This window comes from Mobula birostris, chromosome 8 (assembly GCF_030028105.1).
Source record: "Mobula birostris isolate sMobBir1 chromosome 8, sMobBir1.hap1, whole genome shotgun sequence".
In the NCBI taxonomy this organism is placed as follows: domain Eukaryota; kingdom Metazoa; phylum Chordata; class Chondrichthyes; order Myliobatiformes; family Myliobatidae; genus Mobula; species Mobula birostris.
The window spans coordinates 38,977,535-38,984,892 of NC_092377.1; positions in this window are offsets into that span (position 1 = coordinate 38,977,535).

Below are 7,358 nucleotides of genomic sequence, written 5' to 3' on the forward strand. Positions count from 1 at the left end.
GAATCATCCTTGTGAACCTCCTCTGGACCCTCTCCAATGCCAGCACATCTTTTCTAAGATGAGGGGCCCAAATCTGTTCACAATACTCAAGGCGAGGCCTCACCAGTGCCTTATAAAGTCTCAACATCATATCCCTGTTCTTGTAGTTTAGACCTTTTGAAATGAATGCTAACATGGCATTTGCCTTCCTCACCACCGACTCAACCTGCAAGTTAACCTTCAGGGTGTTCTGCACAAGGACTCCCAAGTCCCTTTGCTTCTCACATTTTTTGATTTTTTCCCCATTTAGAAAATAGTCTACACATTTATTTTTCCTATAAAAGTGTGTACAGGGTCTTTCTTTTTTGTTAGATTTAAAATGGCTTCTTTTGTTATGTTATACTGAGGAATGCTGAGACAGTCTCTAACTAGACAGTTGCTTGGGTTATTAGAGATAGCAGGGTGCTATTAACCAATGGGTGGTCATGTATCGTTCTGTTTTCGGATATGACTGGGGACGGGGAGTCGGAGGAGAGACGGGGAGTCAGAGGAGAGACAGGGAGTTGGAGGAGAGACGGGGAGGACGGCGGACGTGCGGAGAGGCTCCGGTCGATCACTTCGGGTGGTCCTGAGCCGTGAGTCGACAGGATTCGGGTGGTCGTCCGGATTCGATTGAGCTCCAACGGTAGTGCGCAAAGAACTTGGACTTTGACGCCTTTTTTTCCATTACTTCCCTTTCTGTATTGAATTTATATTAATGTCATAGAATTAGTAATTTCTATAAAGTGTACTTGTTAAAATTTACTGGGTGTGCTGGCTGATGATTGATGTTTGTGATTGATTCGGGTGGCGACCAACCCTGTGGGGAGTGTTGAGGCGGGTGCGGGTTGGGATTTCCCCTAGACATATACGAGCCAATATAACAGAACGTTACAAGTGCATGACCATGCATTTTCCAACATTGTATTTCATTTGCCACTCTCCTAATCTGTCTAAGATCTTCTGCATCCTACCTGTTTCTTCAACACTACCTGTCCCTCCATCGATCTTTGTATGATCTGCATCTATTCTATCATCTAAGCCATTTATATACAGCATAAAAAGCAGTCCCAACACCAACTCCTGCAGAACACCACTAGAAAATAATCTTTTTATTCCCACTTGCTGCCTCCTACCAATCAGCCAATGCTCTCACCATGCCAGTAACTTTCCTATAATACCATGGGCCCTTAAATTGGTAAGCAGCCTTATGTGTGGCACCTTGTCAAAGGCCTTCAAAAGTCCAGATATATAACATCTACTGCATCCCCCTTACCTATCCTACGTGTAATCTCCTCAAAGAATTCCAACAGGGTCATCAGGCAAGTTTTTTCTCCTGAAGAAAACCATGCTGACTTTGTTCTATCTTGTCCTGTATCACCAAGTACTGCATAACCTCATCTTTAACAATTGACTCCAACATCTTCCCAGCCACTGAAGTCAGGCTAACTGTTCTATAATTTCCTTTCTGCTCCCTTCCTCTTTTCTTAAAGAGTGGAGTGACATTTGCAATTTTCCAGTCCTCTTGCACCATACTAGAGTCCAATGATTTTTGAAAGATCATTACTAATGCCTCCACAGTCTCTACTGCAACTTCTTTCCGAACCCTAGGGTGCAGCTCAGCTGGTCCAGGTGACTTAAGTACCCTTAGGCTTTTCAAGCTTCTGAGCACCTTGTAATAATAACTGCACTCACTTCTCTTCCCTCACACCTTTGAACATCTGGCACACTGCTGGTGTCTTCCGCAATGAAGACTGTTGCAAAATACTCATTTAGTTCATCTGCTACCTCCTTGTCCCCAATTATTATTTCTCCAGCCTCAGTTACTAGCAGCTCTATATCCACTCTCGTCTCTCTTTTATTTTTTACATATTCAAAAAAGCTTTTACAATCTATTTTGATAGTGTTTGCTAGCTTGCTTTCATATTTCATCTTTCCCTCCTAATGATTGCTCTCTGTAGCATTTTAAAAGCTTCCCAGTCTTCTAGCTTCCTACTAATTTTTGCTTTGTTGTATGCCCTATCTTTTGCTTTTACATTAGCTTTGACCTCCCTTGTCTGCCATGGTTGTACTACTTTGCCTTTTGAGTATTTCTTCATGTTTGGAGTAAGAAGCCATGAATTCAGCATCTGATATTCCAGAATGTGTTGGGCTTCATAACTGTTTCAAAGTAAAGTAGTTATGTGAGATTCCTGTGTGCATAGTTTTGAGTATTGAGATCCTTCAGCAGTAATCATGCAGTATTTGCATATTTAGGGAGTGGTAGCTTTCTTTTCAAACAAAACATGGTTCATATATGATTCTATAAAACCGGATGTGCACTTTAGTACTCCTTTGACCTCTGGGAAGCCCTACATTTGAGGAATTCCATATGTTTGTGCTGCTTGCTTCTCTTTATTCAAGGAAAAAGAAATAAATTCACCCTCCTTGCTGCATAACCTATTTTCTTGCAGCTACAAACCTGTAAATAATTAATTATCCTTTGCAGGAGGGTGTAGGTGGGTTGTGGAGTCTGTATATCCTCCTGCTCTTGACACCAAAGAACTTGCTTCTTTTGTCAGTGCAATGGCGGGGATCTAGAATTCAAGACACACATTTGTTTGTGGTTGGAGCCCGCCTGCAGCAAGTTACCAGGTGTGACTGACCACTTCATTTGAAAGCCTTAAAACAAAGATATCTTGTTCCTTCAGCAGCTGGAGATAGGAGTGTTGTTCCTGGTTTACTCTGCAGTAGCACTAGGATACATTCTTCCATCAGCAGATAAAATTAGGAATGTTGTTTCTTGCTGAGTAGATCCTCCTGATAGAGCCCTTCTTCCATTTCTTCTCTGTCCTCAGGCAAGGCATCTTTGATTTAGGACCTCTTCCCCTGTTTCTGGTCATATTGGAAGACCAGGAGTGCATTACTAAGGTTTTGGTTGTATTAGGATATTTCAGTTTCTCCTAAAGCACAACTATCACAAGCAATTTCAACATTTCAGCCGTAGACAGCCCAAAAAGCTTTGTAGCAATGTAGTTGCTCCACAAGTAATTAAGGATCCTTTGAAACAGTATTAGTCTGAATGGTATGATGATCTGCTCCACTAGTTACTATTGATCTGGCAAAGTTGAAACTTAACTCCATTTTATTGCCACTCAGCAGTGTGCTTTATTTTTCCGGCTGTAAAATAAGATTTTGTATTTCCAGCTGAAGACCTATCATCAGAATTAACACCAATTCTAGTGCAATGAAAACATAACTCTGTTTCTCTTTCCACAGATACTGCCTGACTTGTTGAATGTTTCCAGCTTTTTTGAATTATATTTCAAACTTCCAGCATAAGCCTGCAGTTGATTTTTAACTAAGTTTATATCATTGTTGTCATACTGATGTACTCATAACATATTCATTAGATCCTGGCGATTGTAGGGATGACTTACAGTGGACTGAAAAGCTTGAGCATGCAGATATTAAGAAAGACGATGTGCTGTAGCTTTTGGAAAGAATCAAGTTGTGTAAGTCACTGGGACCGGATGAGATGTAGCCCAAGCTACTGTGGGAGGCGAGGAAGGAAATTGCTGAGCTTCTAGCGATGATCTTTGCATCATCAATGGGGACAGGAGAGGTTCCGGAGGATTGGAGGGTTGCGGATGTTGTTCCCTTATTCAAGAAATGGAGTAGAGATAGCCCAGGAAATTATAGACCAGAGAGTCTTACTTCAGTGGTTGGTAAGTTGATGGAAAAGATCCACAGAGGTAGGATTTATGAACATTTGGGGAGGCATAATATGATTAGGAATAGTCAGCATAGCTTTGTCAAAGGCAGGTTGTGCCTTACGAGCCTGATTGAATTTTTTGAGGATGTGACTAAACACATTGATGAAGGTACAGCAGTAGATCTAATCACCCTAATCACCTCCGGTTCATTACACAATACCCAATCCAGTACAGCCGATCCCCTAGTGGGCTCAACAACAAGCTGTTCTAAAAAGCCATCTCACAGACATTCTATAAATTCTCTCTCTTGAGATCCAGTGCCGACCTGACTTTCCCAATCCACTCGCATGTTAAAATCCCCCACAATTATCGTAACACTGCCCTTCTGACAAGCCTTTTCTATTTCCAGTTGTAATTTGTAGTCCACATCCTTGCAGCTGTTTGGAGGCCCATAAATAACTGCCATCAGGGTCCTTTTACCCCTGCTATTTCTTAGCTCTACCCATAAAGATTCTGCACCTTCCGATCCTATATCACCTCTTTCTAATGATTTAATATCATTTCTTACCAATAAAGCCAAGCCTCTCCCTCTGCCTACCTTCCTATCCTTCCGATACACCGTGTATCCTTGGATGTTCAGCTCCCAGAGACATGCATCCTTTAGCCAGGTCTCAGTGATGGCCACAATATCATACCTGCCAATCTGTAGCTGTACGACGAGATCATCCACCTTACTCCTTATGCTGCGTGCATTTAAGTATAACACCTTAAGACCAGTATTTGATACTTTTTGCTTTGATTTCACTGCAACTTTATTGCACTGCAACTCATTCCAATGGCTACAAATTTGCCCCATCACCTGCCTGTCTTTCCCGATCTATCATTCAGATTTGCCTTCTTTGCTGCTCACTGCCTTAGATTTATTTCTGTTTTCCCCTTCCTCCGCTCTGTCATGGATACTACCATGGATAGAAGGTTGGCTGATTGTCAGAAGGCAAAGAGTGGGAATAAATGGGGCCTATTCTGGTTGGCTATTGGTAGTGCTCCACAGGGGTCAGTTTTGGGACAGCTTCTTTTCAAGTTATATATCAATAATTTGGATGATGGAATTGATAGCTTTGTGGCCAAGCTTGTGGATGATATGAAGATAGATGGAGGAGCAGATGGTGTTAAGGAATCAGGGAATTTGCGGAACGACTCAGATTGGGAGAATGGGCAAAGAAGTGGCCAATGTAATATAGTGTAGGGAGGTGTATGGTCATGCACTTTGGTAGAAGGAATAAAGGCATGGACTATTTTCTAAACAGGAAGAAAATTCAAAAATCACAGGTGCAAAGGGACTTGGGATTCCTTGTGCAACATTCTCTAAATGCTAACTTACAGCTTGAGTTGGTGGTAAGGAAGGCAAATACAATGTTAGCATTTATTTCAAGAGGACTAAAATATAAGAGCAAGGACGTAATACTTTGGTTTTATTACATATTGGTCACACCACACTTGGAGTGTCCTGAGCAGTTTTGGGCCCTTTATCTAAGACAAGATGTCCTGCTGTGTCTTATGGTCTTATATTAATGATCTGGATAAGGGAATAAAATGTAAATTTCATTCAAAGTTTGTGGATGATAAAAAAAAAGGTGGGTGGGATGATGAGCCTCAAGAAGAATGCACAAGAGTCCCAGATTAGCTTGCACAGATTGAGGGAATAGGCAGATACATGAGATATCCACATTATGCTGACAGAGCACAATATGGATGTCTGACAGTATCATCTTTGGGGCCATAACAGGAAGGCAAATCTGAATGATAGATCAGGAAAAGGCAGGAAAGTAATGAAACCTTGATGTCCCTTGCACCAGTCACTGAGGCAAGCATACAGGTGCAGTGGCTGATTAAGAAGGCAAATTGTACACTGGCCTTCATTACAAGAGGATGCCTTGCTGTGGCTGACAGCACCTTGATAAGATTAGATCTTGTGTATTTTTGTCAGCTTTGGTCTCCTTATTTGAGGAAAGGTTTTCATGACTTGAAAGGAGTACAGTGAAGGTTCATTAGTCTGTTTCCTGGATGGCAGTTCTGATAGATAATTGGACCAGTTAGGCTTATATTCACTCGAGTTTTGAAGAATTGGATGAGATCTTCATGAAAACATTCAAAATTCTAACAGAACGTGACAGACTAGATCAAGGAAAGATATTCCTGATTTCTGGGGAGTCCAGAAGCAGAAAGCACAAAATAAGGATAATGCATTTTAAAATGAGATGAGGAGAAATTTCTACTGTAAACAGGTGAAGTTCCTTACCACAGAATGCAGTTGAAGCCAAATCATTAAATATACCTTTAAAGGAGTAACAGTAGATATTGTTCATAGAGTTAAAGGGATGAAGAAACATCAGTAGAAAGCTGGAAAATGTTCTAAATTTGGACAATTATGAGCATGTTAAATGGTGGAGCAGGTCCAAAAGGCCAAATGGGCTGTTCCTGCTCCTATTGTCCGTTTCCTCTTCTTGTGTCTTCTTCCTCTTTTCAAAGCTTTCTGTACATTTCCAGGGCTTTCTCTGCAGAGTTATACTATGTCTACCTGGAAGAGGCTGAAAGTTTGCTAATAAGAAGGGTTTGATGCTGACACACCTTTCATCTCAATCTTAAGGGCTGACATAAGCCCAATCAGGCTCATTAAGGTTGTCATAGCAGGGGGGAGTTAGTGGGGATAAGCTTGAACCACCTATTAAATGTTCCTAATGGTGTGCATCTCAAATTGCCTCTGACAACCAAGTCCAGCTCCTAACCTTCATGTGTGAGTTAGCTACTAAGCTGGGCAGAACAATTTCTAGTGACAGGAGGAGGGCCAAAAGCAGGTTACTGGTACCTTAAAACCAGTCACTTCAGGCAGATAGGGTTCATCAGCTGAGATTGGCAGCTCATTGAGGAGAAAGGAAACTCTGATCTTAAACGTCTCCTGCCTTGTGGCTATATTCATTCATGGCTTCGGGACTAAACCACAAGGAAAAGTCCGGAGCTGGAGTCCCTAAGACTCCTATGTTGAGTTCAATGCTTTCTGGCAACTCTTGTGATGCAACAGGTGCCAAATTGTATCGGTCTCTGCGGTTCCTTAGAGGGGGAGCCTGCTGCACAGGTAAAAATTTGCTCTCCATGTTGTACTGCCCTGGCTTGTGTATTGCTTTGTGTATCATGCAGACAACTAGGACACAATGTCCATGGTCTACCCAGACCAAAGGGGGGCCTCAAAACCCAAACAGTGGTTTCTAGATGCTCCAGGAAGATCCATCAAATTGTAAGATCTGAACATATGCTCCTATTAATTGCTTTCCACCTCCTATCAAATTGCTCCCCTTTTATTCAATCAACAATAGAGTTACAAGACTTTAGGTTTTCTTGACGTTAACTTTGGACCACAATCAGTGACCATTATCCCAACTGGCAAAATCTCAGGTCTTCACTGATCATTTTGTGTGTAAGCCTCTTTTATTAATGTATAATTATTCCTACAATTTCTAATCTTATTTCGTGGTCGGTGGATAAGAAATGGACATGAGGCAGCATAAAATGCAGATCTCAGGACGTAACAATACCTCCGATTTTGGAGGAAAAATCTCCATTGGACACTTTTGGAGACAACATAAATGT